The 20,149-nt window shown below is 37.9% G+C and overlaps 1 long non-coding RNA gene across 5 annotated transcripts in view; it reads left to right on the top strand.

Moving 5' to 3' along the window:
• Window positions 1-6,175: 6,175 nt before the first annotated feature.
• Window positions 6,176-20,149, top strand: part of LOC132658089 (uncharacterized) — a 28,801-nt gene continuing 14,827 nt past the window's right edge. For 4 of the 5 annotated variants that reach the window (XR_009597104.1, XR_009597106.1, XR_009597102.1 and 1 more), the window contains exons 1-4: window positions 6,176-8,406; window positions 13,442-13,539; window positions 13,701-13,792; window positions 19,742-19,802. This is a non-coding gene — a long non-coding RNA (uncharacterized LOC132658089). The remainder of the gene's footprint in view (window positions 8,407-13,441; window positions 13,540-13,700; window positions 13,793-19,741; window positions 19,803-20,149) is intronic. The other variant, XR_009597105.1, reaches the window with a different exon arrangement.

The raw sequence follows: 20,149 nt of genomic DNA, 5'->3' as shown, positions 1-20,149 counted from the left end.
TCTAACGCGCCACGGCTTCCTCCGCCCTCGTACCGGCCCGGCCGGCGTGGGGCCTCGCTGCCTGGCTCCGGCCAGCGTCCAGGCCCGGAGCGCCCCGGGCGGCCTCCAGCCTCTCTCCGGCGGGCTCGGTCCAGAACGCGGGGCTCCGGGCATCCCCTGCCGGGCCGGCAGGATCTCAGCGATTCTCAGGGCATTTCACCCCGCTGCGGTCCCCCAGGGTCGCCTGCGGTTACTATCTGTCAGATCAGGTCACCTTAGTAGTAGTTCTTGATCTGTGGTGAGTTTACCGCCTTCATTTATTTATCCGTTGCGACTTTGTCACTCAGATTATCTCATCTGGGAGACATATACCAGTGACTTCTGTTTATCGGGAATTTTCTGTTTTGATTCACGACCACATATTTGCTCCCAGTGACTCTGATTCAGTTCCCTAACTGACTGCTGCACCTTTCTCATGCACCCTGGAGTCGGCCAACGTAGGATATAATCAGGAGGAATTTTCTGGTACCTAGACCTCAATGGCATATATCTGCAAAGGGAGCAGGGAGATACCACTTTTGAAACTTTCCAGTAAACTTTTTAATGGCAAGTGCTGTCATTGTCACTTGCCGCAGACCAAAAAAAAATTTTTTTTTAATGCTCTTTGTATTTGATTCTAGTAATGAAGGAAAGCCAGCCTACAGCCTGGCTCTGCCTTTGTAAACAAAACATTTTAAATGAGGAAAAAGTACTTTGCTGAGAGTACTACATAAATGTGAGCAGTGATAGCTAGTTTAAACAAGTAGTTTTCTCTTCTGGTATTTTCTGAGGTGGAGTCTATTTTAAACAGTCTCATCTCTTTGGATAATTCTTAAAGCTAATTATTCTTAACTTTATTAAGAATTCTTAAGGGTTCAAAGGAATAAAAGAGATTCTGTCTTGCCTTTGGATGGGGGGAGGTGGGAATGTGGTCTTGGGGTGGGGAGGGAGGGGGAGCCAGACTGTGATAATCTCTTTGAGATCTACCAGAAGTCTTGATCTATTGATTGAGGATCCCTGCTTTAAATGAGACCTGTGTGCAGTTTAGTGCAGTTTTTCATTTGTGAATAGGGACTGTATCAAAATCCTAGTGTGACCATGCCAATTGGGTAATCACACACTAGGCATCTTTGCTAATGGAGAGATTCTGTAAATATGTTTCTAGTGAATACACAGCTAACAGTCACAGTGGAAGGGTCAGGTGCCACAAATCATAGATTATTCTGCCAGGGGTTGCCAGCCATCTGAGGTTTGGAAGGACATTAACTGCCTTTGCATTCTCAGAATACTCTCCTCAGTTTGTGATTTCACTTACTTGACCCTACTTCTGTTATTAAAAAGCTGGCAGGCTCAATCAAGGGCAAGCAGGTTGGCTACCTACCCTTCTGGCAGCTCTCCAATATTCCCATTTAGCTGCCAGGAGACAAGGAGAGGAGTGAATCAGTCATGTAATCCCTTAGTAGCTAGAAGGAACCAGGAAAACTTTAGTGGCAGCAGGCAGGTCCATTTCTAAATTCTTCATATATATGATAAATTCCTCTGAGAAAATTCACTTGTAGGAAGGTCAGGGAGGGGAATATTAAGAAGTGACTTAGGTACAGGAACTCTCGAGCAGTTTCCTTGGAAAGTAAGTTGTAAGTGCATTCTTTGATAGCTTCAGTTTTGAAAATTGCCACAGACAGAAATAGGATTTTCGTTACTAACAGGGAGCAATAATTGGGAAAAGTGTCCCTTATCAGATAGTAGAGGGGAAAATAAATCAAGATCTTTTAATGAAATTTGGAGGATTATAATTTGCTGTCCGTAGAACAAACCTCTGGCTTTTCACATTTGTTTTACCAGAGAAATTGTCGATAATTTAATAAGATCTAAGTACTCAACTTTCAGAGCAAAGTGAAATTGAAAGATAAAAAAATATTTTCTTGCTTTCTTAAATTGAAACAAGCAGGTATTTGGCATATAGGAAAATTGCAAAAGTAAAATACATCTCTGTCCTTTCCTTGATGATGTAAAATCTAGGAGTATAGCGTGAAAGAGTCATAAGGGTGAAACAAAACTTTCTAGGTTCCCTTTGTCTGCAGGATAGGCTCTTTTTTCATACTTTTACATTGGAAATGACTCTGGGATCTATAAGTATCATGATTGACGATAAAGGCATCACTTTTACTGGTGAGTACCATGACTGAGCTAGTGGGTCTCCTGGAGAAGGGAATGGCAACCCACTTGAGTAGTCTTGCCTAGAGAATTCCATGGACAGAGGAGCCTGGTGGGCTACAGTCAATGGGGTCACACAGAGTTGGACACGACTGAGTGACTTAACACCGGGACAAGTACACTGACCTCATCAGTGAAGTCTTCTCCAGGAGATTTGCTTCTGTGAGAGGACTTGTAGCACTTATTGAACAGGAATGAAAAGTACAATTCACTGAACTATGAATGTTCAAGATGGCTGGAAAAGTGTGTTTTGGAAGAATATTCTGTTTCTAATATGTCAGGAAATCTTTAGCTGTGAGATATTAAGAAAAACTAATTTTTTTTCAAAATTAGACTGTCATTATATTAGTGTATTCTTAAAGAATGGAGGTAGACATTACTCATCTACATTACTAAAGGGGAAAAATATTTAAAAACCAGATGACAGCTTGGTGCCTTGTAATTTAAACAATACTGAATGGTGAATAATCTTCCAAGTTCATTTAAGCAGGGATAGGGAGAGAATCTCTATAAAAGTGAATAAAAAAGATCTGATTGTACAGATATGCCTAATCCCCCATTTTATTAGCTTATAATGCAAATCATTACTTGCTTTTGCTACTAAGAGCCATTTTAATGTAATGGATTCATTTCAGAAACCCTCAAGGAAACCAAAGCCTATGTCCATTTATGGGTTTATGAGGAACTTTCAACTGGTCCCACCCAGGTTGGAGACATAGATATATTTTTTCTTGCTTTCTAAGTTAAAAGTTGGAATTTATGCCAAAGAGTATTTTCCATATTGACTAACACTTCTTGCCAGAGAAGTTTTTCTTCCAAGAGAAAAGATAGCAAGTGGACAAAAGGAAATTTTAAGCTTATGTGATGTGATAACAGTCACAATTCACATTCTTGAATTTAGAGCTGTAGAGTGAAAGCAAAAGTCAAGTCATTCAGTTGTGTCCGACTCTTTGTGACCCCATGGATGGTAACCTAAGAGGTTTTTCCATCCATTGGATTCTCCAGGCAAGAATACTGTAAAGGGTTGCCATTTCCTTCTCCAGGGTATCTTTCCGACCCAGAGATCGAACCTTGGTCTCTTGCATTTCGGGCAGACTACCAGCTGAGCCACCGGGAAAGTCAAAACAATCATATTCTTTTTTTTTCGTTTTGTATATCTGCTGTTAGTCAACACCTGTGTACGTAATAGTTATTCTGGCACATAATAGTTATTGAATAATAATAGTTATTCAATAAGTTTGCTAAATGAATAAATGTATGAAACTGTATCCCTGGTTGTAATTTTTTCTGATATATGTAAATATAAAAATAAAGGAGTGTTATTAACTTTTTTTTCCTTTTTATAAATGTGAACAGAAAATTGTTAAAATTCTATGTGGGTTTGACTCAGAATGACAGAAAAGTGTCCCCATTCTATGCCAGTTAGCAAGAGAGAAATCTCTGACTCACACAGTTCTCCGCCTATTCACAGGAAAACTGTTTTAGGTAATGCTGTAATGTTTAAAACAAACAACCCCCCAAAGCTTAGATATAACACAAGATGAACCCTAAAAATTAATGACTTGGAAAATCCACAGAGTTAATCTCTTTTTTACATTCCAGCCTTAAACTTTCTGCGGCGCACCCGCCATTCAAGACTCTTACAATTCTAGAGAGTAGTCATCTTCTGAAGTGGTGAGGAGACCAGAAGGTCACAAATCCTATCATTCGTTAAAGGGTGGGGGTAGGAACTGGCCTTTGTGGGTCTCACCTACCAGAAAATAATTCAAGAACTCACTTTGGTTGTTAATATTAATGCCACCGAGGGCTGCTCTAAGGAAGGTGGTCAAAGGCCAGGAGGAATCTGTTATGCAGGCACAATGGCTGCTGTTAACTGTGTTCCCAACTTCTAGTCCTTAGTGAGCACCCCTCATGTTTGAGTAGTGACTGTAGCTCTGGGGCAAAATGGAACCCTGTAGTGAAGTCAGTGGGGGCAATAATCAAAACATTGGAAGTAGGTTCAGGGTTGGGATGCTCTGTGCCTTTTATTGGTCCAAACAGCTTCTACTGGAGTCGCTCTTCATTGATTTGGAGTCTGCTCAAGATGTTATACATGTTAAGGGAAGACCATACTGGCAAATTCTTCTCTATTTTGAATATGAAGCCTTTTATCAATGAGTGTGAGGGTATTATTTCAAGTGCAAAATATGTGCTTATGTACCAAGGACGTCCCCCACTTCAGCTGAGTAGGCTTGGAGAGGACATTAGTATCTGGACAGCGTTTTCTCTCAAGATGAGGAAGACTGGAAGGAGTTAAACAGTAATAGAACCCTGAATAAGCAGACTCTCAGATTTAAATTCCATTTGTTTCAGACTAAAAATCCTCTTTTAAAGCACTCACTTGGCGTGAAGATACTGATATCACTTCCAGTTTTTATCCAAATGAGCATTTTCAGTTTTAGGGGGTGACAGATAGTCCTTCAACTTGTGTTTCTAATAAGAAAAGGAGTCATGAAAGGAATTGTCATTTACCAACTCTTCTATGCCATATCTTGAATATTGGTGACCCACTGTTTACCCAAGAATTCTCCTCTTGGTTCACAGTTAGATAGGAGTTAATATTTTGTCACCACCTTCATGCCAAAAGTAGCTTTCTATGATGAGAGGCCCACTCCAGTACTCTTCCCTGGAAAATCCTATGGACGGAGGAGCCTGGTAGGCTTCAGTCCATGGGGTCACTAACAGTCGGACATGACTGAGCGACTTTACTTTCACTTTTCACTTTCATGCATTGGAGAAGGCAATGGCACCCCACTCCAGCGTTCTTGCCTGGAGAATCCCAGGGACGGGGGAGCCTGGTGGGCCACCGTCTATGGGGTCGCACAGAGTCGGACACGACTGAAGTGACTTAGCAGCAGCAGCATGGTGAGAGGGTGATTATAAAATTGTGCTTAAAATAAACAGTGGATAGAAACCAAAAACAGAGGTTGACGCAAATATCCGGTTGTCACTGTACATCCAGCTTAGACCTTATATAGAAGAACTAGGTGATTTGTGACAAGAAAAAAATATGATGGTTTGTTTATTGATTTTTTTTCATTCAGTCAATGAATAGTCACTGAAGGCAAAGTACTAGGCATGGAGAAAAAGCTATGTCTCTGACCTCAGAAACAATGTGTTTGGGGTAACAGTCATATATTTAGACAGAGTTCAATGAGATGAGTGGAGTAATGTGAGGTCTGTGCAAAAATGCAGTGGAATCCCATGGGAAGAGGCATCTATGTTCAGCAGGAGAAGAAAAAGTAAGACTTGCGCTCACTTTTGAAGAAAGAGCAGTTTATCAGGCATCCCAGGTGGAGGATACAGCATGTGCAAAGGCTTGGGGGCAATGAAGAGCATGTTGTGTTTAGGGAGTCATACCTAGTTTGTATTCCTGAAACAGAAAGTGTAAGGAGAGTGTCAGGAGTAAAACTGAAGGGATGGTTCCGGCGAAACGTTTTGAAGACCCTTGAATGCTAGACTAAGTAATGTAGATTTATCTTGTAGCACATGGAAAGCCACAGAAAAAATTCAGACATAATGAGCTGTGCATTTTAGAAGACCATCTTGTCAGTAGACTGGACAATGGATTGGAAGTGGGGACAAATTAGTGACAATGAGACCATATGATAATTGTTTTTACCTGCCTGCTTGGTGTAAGAGTGCTAACGAGAACTACCTTTCATTAAATAGATAGAAACCTTCAAACCCTGGAAAGAATAAAGGCATAAAGATCGCTTCCAAAGAGGCACCTTTTAAAGAAAACTAACTGTTGACACTGGGTAAAGATGGTTGGTTAATTTTGTATGCATTGCGTATTCCTTTTAGGGTCAAGGATGCCTTGCTCATTGTTTTACTTGATTGTATGATTGACATCCACCTGAGCTGCCGGTCCTGTTACTGTGCTGAAAGGCTCTATGGTGTTACAGACATTGTGTTGGCCATTGTGTCTCCAGTTGTGTTTCCTAGTCTCTGTAAGACCTTGGGGGAGTCACTTTACTCTCTTTGAGCCTCAGCTTTCTCAGTCATAAAGTGAGGGCACAGTGTAAGTTATTTGTAAGGCTACTATATTGATATTGTTCTATGACTTGTGACTTTGTTCACGCTTATTAACCTCTCCTGCTGTTTATTTCTTACTTCATCTGAATGATTTTTCACAATTTTAAAGGGAACATAAATATTCGGAAGATAATCCCGGATGTGTTCTTTAGGGCAAAATTCTGTTTTTATTTGACTGCATTTAACACAGCTTTCCTCCTAGAAATAGCGGGATATTGCTAGCCGTTTTGAAACTGTGGACTTTCTGCTCAAATGAATCACATCTTATCCTCATGTGAACAAAAAGATGACTAATCACCTTCAATGTCTACTAGGTTAAGTTAATAATTTAGCTTGATTTTTAGGTTGTGGATTTTCCTTTCCAAAATGATTTTCAGGTTAGATAACTGTATATTCTCAGAAAACTAACGTATGGATAAACCTGTGGCCCTTAAATATTATAGCAAATGCACTGCTTCTAGTAATACTTTCCTTATTTTAAAGTCTGCATTTCCTTGGAAGCTTCCAGTTATTTAATGATCTTTTTCTTCCCCCACTTCAGGGCCTGTTTACATTAGTAATATATCTTCCAGGGCTCTGGGAGTTCATAGGGTTTGTACCTACCAAACAGCTCAGCACTGTTACTGTGCTCCAGAGACATGCAGGGGGCCCAGGACAAATCAAAATGTTTTTAAATGTATGACATGTGTGAAGTTGATGAAAATTCATGACACTCTCTGTCAGGGCTGCTTGAGCTTAAATCATCAGAGAAAGGTGAGTGTAAAGAATTTTTGTTTAATACTTTTAGTTCTGGAATCCTTCCCATTTCTTGCTCATGCTCCCGTGTTTTAGTTCTGTTCTATTTAGTCGACTGATTACAAAAATAAAAAAATTAAAAATTAGCAGCATGCTCTGAACTGCTTTTCAGAATTTCCTGCTTAAACCATCACTCAGATGTATAACTTTTAAAGAGGAATTGAAATGTGGTTTGAGAATGTAATCACGTACTATAGAACATGCAAAATACATGTGAAAGACCACACGAGTGGTGTTAATTTAACTGATTATACTTTCTGCTTTAGAAATATTTTCAAATTTATCTTTTAAAATTGAAAAGAAAATATTGCAAGAAAATTTTAAGAGATTAAAAAAAAAAGCCAAAATGCTTTGGATATTGAGATCAGCTGTTTTTAAGTAAAAATCCATTCAAAGCAAAATAAAAGGCATTGTGTAGTGTGTGCCGGCTAAAACTGAGAACACAAGAGCACTGCAGTTAATTAGAACCAATCAACAGAATGCTTTGCAACATTTCTCACATCAGTGCACCATCTGATCTTCATAATACAAATTTCCCACAGCCTTGATGCAAAAAGGACTAGAAATAAATATTTGAGTCATTAAAGTATATGATGTATTTCAGTTGCTCTTTTCAATGATTATTTTTTATTGCTATGAAAATAAGATTTGAAAATTCCCAAATGTTGAGCTGTAAGTGTTTTAGGAGGATAATCTTAGTTACTTTTTTTTTTTTTTAAGCTGGGGGAGTTTGAGTTTATATGCATTTAAACAGAGAAAAAATATAGATTTTGAAAATAACATTTAAAACATGAATTTGAGTTTTTATATGATTTATGTATGATTACTGTACTTGTAAAACATGACCGGGATTCTCCTGGACTGTTGAGTCATTATTTTATGATTAATTACAAATAATGAAGTACTACATTATGGCTATTTTTATATTAACAGAATGCTGAACTAAGTTAACTGCATTAACATTTATATTATACTATGTCTTAAAAGAATATGCAGTACTTAACACTGTTATATTTCTACAGCTTATTCAATGCTTGGTTCTACTCAGAAGTTTTACTTTTCTTTCATTTATTATATATCAGGAATTGTTCTGCTAAGGCACAAATATTGCTTTTGACATATTTTCATGAAGTTCATGGTTTGTTCATTATAAACAACATGTTTCCCTTTTGTTTTCCCTGTGTGTCCTATGTTTGATTTTATTTTATAATTTTGTTTTTTGGGTGTGTGTCCGGCTCTTTGTTGTCTTTTTACATTAAAGGTAGAGCTCCCTCCAGGCGACTGAGGTGCTTCAAAACATTGGTAAGATGGCTTGTTAAAAATGTTTAACTGGGGTCAGAAATATATACATCTTGACAACGGTTTATAAGTTTTTCTCCCTTATTAAAGGTAATTTGTAAATGTCTAGCAGGTGCCCCTTTTAGAGGCAAAAATAGCTCTGAAACTGGTGCTATTAATAAGAGAATTGTGTTCCAAAGGAGCGGATGATCCCTTCTCCTGTGTTTATAAAGTGCAACTCACTGACAGCAGTAATTTACTCCTCAGACTGCAGTCATCTCTTGCAGAAAGGAAACATGCTTTAGAAGAATACAGTCCGAGTTTGACTGTTTTTTTGTTTTTGTTTGTTTTGTTTCAATCTCTATACTTTCTCCTATCACATCACACAAGATTTTTTTTTCTCTCTGTTCCCCCCAAAAAGCTTTTTGCTGAATATTTTCTTTCTTGAGCATTCATTATCTATTTCTGTAGAAAGAAAAAAAAATAGTTTCAAATAATTATCTTCTCGTTTTTCTTTGTACTCTTCTTGGTACAGATTTGATCGACCAAGGGTGTCTCTTAGCTGAGTTCTCTCCAGGAAATTTACTCTTTCTACTGCTTTACAGAGACAGATAGCTTTGATGAGAAATACTTTAGAATGCTCATCTTACAAGTACAGGAAAAGACTATGTTAGGATGTAAATTTTTTTCTAACTATAGAGCCTATTAAATGCATAGCAATATTTGTGTTTACATTTAAAAAATCTGATCTATTTGCTTGTCAGCTTTGGAGCATTTGCTGCAAATGTTCACTGCTCCATGAAAAGCAGTTTCAATAAATAACAGCCTGAAATGAGCTCCGTTGCAGTCAATTTGATTTATAGGAATTAGAATAATAATGCTGTAAAACGCATATTAAAATAACTCTGTTTATCTCTAACATTGTTATTTCTTAAAGCAAACAATTTAGATAGAAACGTCATTTGATAAAAATAATTGGTTCATGTAAAATGGGACTCACATTCTTTTGCCAGACTCAGCAGCTACTCTTCAGCGGTACTTCATTAGACGCAATTTTCATTCATCTTAAAGTCCTAAGAAAAGAGCCACCTTCTTTATTTTTAAAACTTGTTTTTTAAAAAGTAAACAAATGCAGGGAAGATGGACTAAAATTTCTAACAGAATTTACTTACTGTTGTTCAATTCTTTAAACCTTTTCCTAGGGGACAGGAATGTCATATGTTCAGTTTCAGCACAAAGGCACCTTTTCAAATGACGAGCTTTAAGAAAATCTATAAAGAAGTTTGTTTAATAGGCTAACTAAACTTTTTGTTATAAAAATTATCTACATTACAAAATTAGAAAATAATATCTAATGAACTTTAGAACTAATGTAAGGTTAATCTTTAATAAAGAGCCTCCTTAAAAAAAAATAAAAGCAGTTACAAGCAACTTCTAGAATTCATTTTGGGTAACATGTCCAGGGACACATTGTTTTATTGTTTTTCTTTGGTTTTCTATGGTAAAGCTGATTAAAGTTGGGAGTTAAGAAAATCTATATAACTTGAGAATGTTTTCAGGTAGTGGTTTTATGCAGGGCTAGTGTAATGCAGTTTAAAACCAAAACCTTAGAGTCATTTAACTCATTTATTAATTGTGGATTGTTATTACTGCTATTATTATTTCCCCTGAGAAATGACCAAACTGTATATAAGCCAGGAATAAATTCAGGTTCTTGGCAATGGTTTAAAGTTTCTTTAATAGACTAGAAATTAATTAAAAGCCCCTTGTATGTGATTCATTAATATTCATATTTATATTTTGAGACTCAAATGAATTTAAAAATTTAAGATCATTAAATGATTTTAGCTACATGTTGTGTTATGGCAAAATATATATATTGTAAGCTTTTTCATTTAAGAGAGTGTTTACATTTATGTTGCTTTTTAATAAAAAGTTGCTAAATGTAAAAACATTTGTTAATATGTTTTATTTGTTAATGAAAACAATTTCATAGATATTAATAAATCTTCACTTTCTTGGCTACTTTCTAACATTTTAAATTTATTTTAGAATACAGATATTTATTTTTAAAGGGATAAGTAAATATATTTAGAATTCTCATTTGCTTCAGTGAAAGAGAGTTTAAAATCTCCAACAGGATAGTGAACTTTTTACTGGGAATCAGTTTGATTGTCTTGTATATGATTTGACAGAAGTAGCTAGTGAAATCTCACCAAAACCAGAAATCAACTGAGAGTGCAGTCAAGAAGGAAAAAGGAAGACTTGGAGGAAATGATATTTTCCCATCAGTGGATAGGCATGCATACATTAAAGGCATAAAAGCCAGCAGGCGGAGAAACAAAAGCTGTATACTGAGGCTTCTGCAAGTCTGAATTAACCAAATGGAAAAAAAAAAAATGAAATCATTCTGCTTAAACTTGTTCACTAATAAAAGGAGAATCGCTTTTGTTAAATATGCTTGGTATGATTATCAAGCAAAATTTTTTTCTCCCAGACATCTATGAATAAAACATGTGTTTGAGCACTAGGTAAACAAACAATAAATGGATGAGTTCAGTTGCAACATAATAACATTTTATTTAGAAAACATATATAATCATATTTGTATTGGCAATCCAAATTTAATGACTTCTTTCAGTAAAATTAAAGTGCCTCACAAATAGCATCTTATACATAAGGACTGCTTATTGTTTGCCCATCTTTTTTCTATTTTTCGAAAGAAACAGATTTTGAAGATCTCTGCTGAACCCTATATAGACCAGATGAAGTGTGATTTCTCAGGAAAAAATGTTCTTTTGAATCATCTTAATTTTAGGTTACAAATGCTGTAAAAATAAATTTTAGAATACATTTCTAGGGCTGAGAGAGAAAATGTTCTCAAGTCTAGTGTGGCTTGGGCTGCTTTGAACAAGGCTCTGTGTGTAGCTGAACCACAGCCTTTGGCTTATTAGCCGTTTCATTATCACAACATCTTCTGTAAACTATGAATGAGAAGAAACCATTTACAATAAGGAAAGCAAACAACAGAATGAATTTCCTCTGTTGGTGTTTTATAAGACTGTTAAACAGAAAATGGAGGGAAGAACTCTCTTTAGACGATATCACTTAATTAAGTAAAGCATCCTAATCAGAGTCCCCTCCAATTGTAATGACTGTAGGGAGTCAAGTACATTTCTGTCTATATTAGAGTATCTAACTGCAATGATTTATTGATATTTATTTTAGAAGTACAACACAAAAGCAATAAAACAGGAGAAGCAGGGAGAAGGGAGCTATTGCTTACTGCAGGTACAATCAGAGCACTTCAGCAGAATTCCTGATTTTCTTGTGGGAGGTTTTCCCTTCTAAAATAAGAGCACATTTTTAGATGAGAATGTTCTTTTCCCACATTTGACTTCTATTCCAAATATTCACTGTGACGTTTCTTTGTCCATTGGGTGAATCATTGATTCACTTTCTTCTCTGCAAGAATCACCACAAATGAGTGGATGAGCACCTGCTGTTTTCTGCAGTGACATTCCTGGATTGCATTCTACACTGATTTTAGACTTAAAATACAGCTTCTCTGTATGAGAGAGATTTAAGGCAGGAGAGTCAATACACTGGATAGTCAGACAGACATTGGCTGCCCTCCAAGCTGCACACAGCATAAACCTGTTTATCTGCCGCATTTCACAAGTCTCAAAAACACATGAATAATCAGGCAAGCAACTGGATAAGTGATTCACACTAGGGAATCTAACCAATATTCTGATGAGAGGGTCCGATGATGCTAAGACATTGGGGCAAATAGACTTGTATTGTAGAAGTTGTACATAATAAACTTGATTAGTGGTTCAAAGGAAAAAACATTGTATATCAAAACAGGTGTATATGGAATATACAGATATCCCAACTCTGTGGATTTGGTTTGGATATTTATGTGCAAGTTATCTGGATAATTGAGTTCAAAAATATACTTTCAGCCATATCTTTCTAATAATTTGAGCAATGTGCCTTTGGACAACTTAATGTTAGTTATCAAGATAATTTATTTCTAGATTGCTTGATCTAAATATTGGAGGCCAGTGCCTGAAAACCCCAAAATACAATAACATATGTTTAAAATTAAATTACCAAACATGCTTAGAACCTACTTTGTGGAAGTAAACATTTCTCAAATGGTTACGCTCATTTTTATAATTGAAGATTATTTGCTTCATTGGGTCAGGAAGGCCCCTTGGAGTAGGAAATGGTAACCCACTTTAGTATTCTTGCCTGGAAAATCCCATGGACAGAGGAGCCTGGCAGGCTATAGTCTATGGGGTTGCAAAGAGTCAGACATGACTGAGTAACTGAGGACGCATACACAATTGCTTGGTAATAAGTGAATTAGGCAAACAAAGGTATAATTATTGATATATTTACTGTTTTATTTATTTCTCTTAATTTCTATTATTCCTTCCTGAGTTCTTTCAACCTGTCTCTTGCTTTTTTTTTTTTTAATCTCAAAGGTTATTATTGTGCTTTAGCATTCAGTTGTAAAATGAAAGTTCTCAAAAGTTTTGGTAGTGGTGGTTTAGTTGCTATTTCCAACCCTTGTGATCCCATGGACTGTAACTTGCCAGGCGCCTCTGTTCATGGGATTCTCCAGGCAAGAATACTAGAGTGGGTTGCCATTTCCTTCTCCAGGGGATTTTCCCAACCCAGGAATCAAAGCTGGGTTTCCTGCATCACAGGCAGAGACTTTACTGACTGAGCAACAAGGCAAGATTTTGGGCTAGTTTTGGGGCTAAACTCAAAAGTATGCTTTGGTTCTAAAGATCTATTAAAATTGTTTGTGAATTTCAGGCTTGCATTACTTCCATAAACTAGATGTGGTTATAATTACAGCAAGCTGAATTGTCTGTTTGCTTGGTTTGTCTGTCTTATTTAGCTTCTACTATAGACCTACCATGTTAGTACCAAGAGAAGTAGGTACATTTGCAAACACAAAATACTATTCCAGAGAAAAGGAGAATCATATAAAGCATTTAAATTAATGTATACCTTACAACTTCCTTTTTCTATATTGCAGAGAGAAAGACTAATTGATAAAACTTTTGACACTGGAAAACTTGGTTAGATTAGCAACCAAAGATGTCATCATCTCAGCAACAGAAAATCTTGGAAAAGGTAGGTTACCTGGAAATTGACATTCCAAATGAAATGTTGCTACTTTCAAGCTTCTTGAGTAAAGCCTTGCCCCAAGGGAACCTATATTTGGATCTACTGCCAGTTGTACTGTCAATTTTTTTCTTGCTTTGACGTTTTCTCTTTTTCTTGTTTCATCTCAGGTTTTCTTTCTTCAGGATCAGACACAGAAACTGATTGAATGGCTCCACTGATCAGGAATTGAAAAACCAAACTGCAGAACCTACTGCTTGGTGTATGTCTGCCTTGAGCAGTCTCTTCTTTAGCAACAAGACACTTGCATAATATGGGAGTATCTTTTCTCCCTCACTTCTCCTTGATTTTGTAAAATGTGATCAATTTTTTTTCGTAATTTTTAAAGTTAACTTCATGGGAAATCTCCTTGCAAACACAATGTAAAAGCTAAAATGCATCCCTTGAAAGATGAGTGTAGGCAAGTGTCAGTTCTAAGTTTGGGGGTGATCGAGTTTTATTAAAATTACTGCTAATCTCATCAACAATCTGAAAGCTCAACACCTGGATTTTTGAAATCACAGGAAATTTCGCTCACCTCTCTGTGTGACTTGGATTTGAGTGTACGTCCACAACTTGTAGTTGTGTCTGTGTGCCTCAACTGAGATCAACCATAGCTTTTCCCTCAGCCACACAGAACTCTCTTGGAGGATTTTTAAAGTGGTAATTATTCACTATAACCAAAACTTCAAAAATGATCGCTAAACCCCATCAAATCTATATACCATAACAACCTAAGAAATAATAGATTGGTTGTGAGAAAACTTTTTACTTATGAAAACAATACAAACAGGATATAAAGTTTTAAAATATTCCTTTCTTTCCCCCTAGCCCCCTCAATCCCATTCCCTGGTATGCTCAGTCGTGTCCGACTCTTTGCAACCCCATGGAATGTATGGGAGGAGCTCCCCCAGGCTCCTCTGCTCATGGGATTTTCCAGCAAGAATACTGGAGTGAGTTGCCATTTCCTAATCCAGTGGGTCTTCCTGACCCAGGGATTGGACCCATATTTCTTATGTCTCCTGCATTAGCAGGTGGATTCTTTACCACTAGTGCCACTTGGGAAGCCCCATTCCCTGGTGAATAACTGTTAATAATAGTTATATATATATATTTGGCCTTGCTGCATGCCTTGCAGGATCTTAGTTCCTTGACGGGGGATTGAACTCAGCCCCGGTAGTGAAAGCCAGTGAGTCCTAACCACTGGACTTCCAGGAAACTCCCTCTCATATATATCAACAGACACTTTTAAAACAATGCTTTTATTTATTTATTTATGGCTGTGCTGGCTCTTTGTTGCTGCTCGGGCTTCTTTCTGTTGTGGAGAGTGGGGACTACTGTCCAGCTATGGTGCATGGGCTTCTTACTGCCGTGGCTTCTCTTGTTGCGGACCTCTGGCTCCAGGGCAAGTGGGGTTCAGCAGTTGCACCATGTGGGTTCAGGGCTCTAGAGCACAGGCTCAATTGTTGCAGCTCATGGGCTTAGTTGCTCTGCAGCATGTGGGAATCTCAGTTCCCTGACCAGGGATCGAACCCGTGTCTCCTGCATTGGCAGGCAGACTGTTTACCACCGAGCCACCAGGGAGGCCTCTAACAGACATTATTTTATTCACAAGCAAGTGTGTCCTCTTTTAAATCTCAAGTAACATCATACAATATATTTACTCTTCTGAACTTCCTTTTATTCACTTAGCAATGTATTTTGGCTGTATGTTGCCCTATTCATGGGTCTACCCCATTCTCCTAGCAGTTGCACAGGGTGTCAGATAATATGATATTATGGATCTAACGTACACATATTGGTGCATATTTCAAATGTTTTCTTTTAGGCTTTTTTCTTTTTCAAATAATAGTTTAGCAAACGTGTATTTTGTGAACTTTTATAAATTTTGGTAGAATTGTTTGAAGTAAAAGTGCTAGATAAAAACACATTTACAATTTTTGAATGATATTGTTACATTATTGATACAACCAGAGAGGTCTTTCAAGTTACTTTTCACTCACTGTTGAGAGGCAGGTACTTGGACAGGGCTGAGGGGAGTTCTGTGTGTGGCACGTTCGCCCGCCATCCTGTCTCTTCAGGCGTGGCTTTTCTACATCGTTCAGTGGCAGCTGCAATGGTACGTGAGGGCCTAGTGGAGAAGGAAAACATTCCTGTGGGCTGTGTGCTGGCGTGGCAGCGGTGGCTGGGCGGGGGCAGCCCTGGGATGGTGAGGGAATGAGCTGGGAGGTACAGCTGCCATCATTAGGACCAGGTCTGAGCTTTCACCGCAACTTGCTGGCAGTCTTCCTGACAAATGTAGAGGGGTCACAGAGTAGGATCAGGAGTCATTCACATAGGCTATCAAGAGAGTGGAGATGGAGGAGAATAAGAATCACATCAAATACACACACACACACACCGTAACACAACTTCTCTTTTTGTTCAGATTCTTTTAAAATTAATTTTCATTGGAGTATAGTTGCTTTATCTGCTCAGTTCTTAGCCAGCTGTGTACTTAACATTTTTTTCTCTTTTTGCATCTTGGGCTGGGCTTTTAAGTTAGGGCTGTTCTCAGTCACTCGTGACTGGCCTTCAGCAGGCAGGGTTCCTCCAGAAATCCTCCCCATTTACTATTCAGTGTCTCTGTGTTCAAATAGCCCAGAACACTTATGTGACATGTCCCAGTCACTGGATTTGAAGACACATCCTCATCCTTGAAACTTCTACTCCTTATTCAGTATTTTCATCTGGCCTGGCATCTTGTAAGTCCCATTTTTATCCTTAAATAGAAACTTGGAAGTGCCTCTTAATTTACACCCTAGATTTCAGCCTTTTAAGTTGAGGGTTACTTTAACATTCTTAAGGATATAGTTACACGAGGAAGTTTAGTTTGTATTCTGCATTAACATGCTAGGTGCTATGGAGGGGCTGTGGATACAAAGACGAGTGAAACACAGCTCATGCCTTCCAAAAGCTCATAAAATAGTGAAAAGATTACAAACTGAAGTACAGACTACTCTTTGGTAAGTAAGATGGAGGTATTTAATAAAAGTTCTATGAAGTCCCACTTCTGGAAATGTATCCTACAGATATATCTGTATGTGTATGAAAGGACACATAGATGCGTTGTTCACTGAAGCATTGTTTGTGATGGTAAGAGTTAAGGAACATTTTGAGTGTCTGTTGATAAGGATGCTTTATCGGGTTTTAATAAATGCTCACTATCTATTAATAGGAAGTGATCTCTAGGGTGTATTTCCCTATGGAAGGAGCAAACTGCAGAATATGTATAGCACGTGTTGCCTTTTGTATATGAAATATAGGAAAATGAGATAGGAAATATAGGAAAATATAGGAGAATTAATAATGTCTGCTTGAATATGCAAAAAAATATTTAAAGACCCCCAAAGAAACTAATGCACATGCTTACCTCTAGGGGGCATCAGGAATTAGTAGGGTGGATGGGAAAAAGGGGTGAAGCACAGCTTCTCAATGCATGCCTTTTTATTGTCAGTTTAACTTTTGTACTATGTGAATGTATTGTCTATTCAAAATTATATTAAGTATATTTGTATTATAAGATAAAAGCTCTGCATTCTCTGGAGGTACATGGAAGTGCTTAGCTACATTGATTTGGGATAAAGATTGTTACCTGGGACTGGACAAGGAGACTCTGAACAAGAGAAAGTAGCCTTTTTAGAGACCACTGACTTTTTCTTACCATATTGTTAGACCCACTACCTCAAGGAGATTATATTCAGCAGAGCTAGGAGGAAGAATTTCACTCTCTACAAAGTTCTCAGTGATGAAATTTCTTATAAACATGGAACATATGTAAGACATGGAATAGATTTCATTCTTTAAACTTTCTAGAGGCCAGGCTGTTCAGAGTGGCCATCTCAGGTTTCCCGTGATGGCTTTGTAGGAAAGACATAATTTGCCCATACCTTGAGTTGACCTGCTAAAGTCATGAAATTGAGCCATGTGAACATTTTCTTCTTGAATTTTTAAATATAGGTCTTATGCTGAGTTACAAAGAAGAGAGAGTACTTGCCTTGCCACAGAAATGCTACTTTTCTTTGACAAGCATGTGCTCCCTAAATTTCCCAGAATACCACATTAAGGTAATTTGGGGAAAAGCAGCAGGATAGAATTAGATCTTGAGAATTCTTTGGTCATTTCTGTGAACTGAGATTATGAGGTTATGAAAAAATGAGGTAGAGAATAAATAGCTTGTGAGGAAAAAAGTGTTGATGGTAATTTCATGATTATAAAAGACAGTGGTAGGAGATTGTTGAAGAGTGATATAATCATCACACAAACCACCCAGGGACAAAAAAAGACTGCTGGTGGATGAAGGAGATTTGACTTCCTTGTACATGTCTGCCCTACAATTTCCTCACTACGATGTCAATGATGATGACTACTACAGCTTCCCCTCTTCCTGCCTTTTTGGCTCATTTCAGCCATTTTCGTCTGTAAGATTACACCCAAGTGATAAGCCCTGGCTACCCCGGGAGCTAGTGGCAAGTGGCTGGAGACATGGGGGGTGGGTGAGTGTGAAAGCAGGTGACTCAGCACCTTCAGTTCACCAGTTTATTTCAACGCCCCTCTGCCCACCCCGAATCATTTAATATCTCAATTGACCTCAAATCAGTCCCATGTTAAAATCCTGGTGACTTGGGAATAAGGCTTCCGGAGATGACAAAGTGGCCTTATAACTTATTCAGCCTAAACCTAGTATCAGGTTCTTTTTCCAAGTACTAGTGAGTCACTATTTTTATGTGATTACCACACAAACATCAACATGTTAAGCGATCTATTGCCGGCAATCAGGGCCACTTGTTAACATAGCATCAGTAAGAGCAACTCAGGTGAGAAACAACTCTGATTATAGGTATTTAGCCCAAATGTACATCAGTTGTAACTCCTTAAATGTATTCTTTTACCAGCTAATTGAAATACTTTATCAGTGAAAGTCTTGACACAACAGTTACACAAACACACATCTAAGAACATGGAGGAATTAAGACTTACAATATACACTTTAACAAAATGATGGCTTAATTTATACTCCCTTTGTAATTTTAGCTAAATATTGTGGTGAGTATTTCTTACTTCAACTTCTAAGTATATGGGCATTTATTTCACACAATATAAAGATACTTCAGGAGGCTTGTGATTAACGCCATGGTATTCAGGCACAGTTTATAGAGACTTTCAGTCAAAGACAAAAGGTCCAAGTGAATGATAAAACACATGAAATAGACGTATATATACAACCAAGGACTTAATTCAGATGTCTCATGTCAGCTGAGCTCTAGCTCTTGGCTTATCAGGAATGTCTCCAAACAAGCATGTTCTGTACCTGGCTCAAGGCTGCCTTGGGGACCAGCCCCTGAGTAGGGTGGCTAGATAAATACAGGGTGCCCAATTACATTTAATTTCATGTAAACACTGAATAATTTTTAGTATAAATATGCCCCAAACATTACATGCAACATGCTTAGGCAGACATACGCTGTAGCTCTTATGTTCTGACTCTTCAGGCAAGATGCCTCACACATTTGAAACCCCGAAATCCAAACTTTCCCTCTAGCACCATAGTCTGCTTCTTTTATTGTGTATTGCCTTACCCTCTATTGCCTAAGCTTGCCTCTTCCTAAGGGCTTCCCTGGTGGCTCAAAAGCGAAAGAATCTGCCTCCAATGCAGGAGACCTGGGTTCAGTCCCTGGGTTGGGAAGATCCCCTGGTGAAGGGAATGTCAACCTGCTTCAGTATTCTTGCCTGGAGAATTCCACGGATAGGGGAGCCTGGCAGGCTACAGCCCATGCGGTCACAAAGAGTCAGACAAGACTGTATTAGCCTCTTCCCAAAAGAACATTTTGTTCATACTGCTTGTTTTCAAAGAACTTTTTAAATGTTAGTGATTGGAAAGAGATAAACATTGCCTTCCCATCAGTTGTAATACAGAGAAAACTCTCTAAAACCTACTTTCTTCTTTTTCTCTCTCTGCCAATTTTGAATTTTCAAAGGCAGGTCCTTAAGGTTTAGCGCTAGATTTAAAAGGGTGGACGGATATGAAATAAGATAGGAGGGTTTTTTTTCCTGACAAAGCTTGTATGCCTGGGTTGGTTTCTAGGGATTGTGGTAAAGGCAGTTTCTCAAAGGTTTACTTTAAAATTTTCAGGTCAAGCCAAAGGCCACCACCGGTAGCATGAACAGCATGTTATGGTGAACAGCATGTTATGGTAAGGAAATGAACAGCAGTGTGGTAGAATAAAGAACAAATGTAGAGCTGTCAGATTTGAGGTTGAGGTCTGGCTCTGTAATTGAAGCAGCTGTGTACTTTAAGCAAGTCCTTCGGCCTCTATGAACCTCAGTTTCTTCCTAAGTAACAAGGAGGGCTTAGTGGGGCAAGTATGGAGAGAGATACTTGTATAGAAATGATGTGTAAACTTCAAGTTCCATCTAGACGTTTGCAGTGATGATGCAGATGAAGATGATGGCCAAGACATAAAGAGATGCACAGGAGGTCGTTTGTTAAAGAGATACTTTATTTTTTTAGACTTAAAAATATTTATTTATGTATTTATTT

This window comes from Ovis aries, chromosome 18 (assembly GCF_016772045.2).
Source record: "Ovis aries strain OAR_USU_Benz2616 breed Rambouillet chromosome 18, ARS-UI_Ramb_v3.0, whole genome shotgun sequence".
Lineage (NCBI taxonomy): Eukaryota > Metazoa > Chordata > Mammalia > Artiodactyla > Bovidae > Ovis > Ovis aries.
This window is presented reverse-complemented; position numbering and strand designations above follow the sequence as displayed.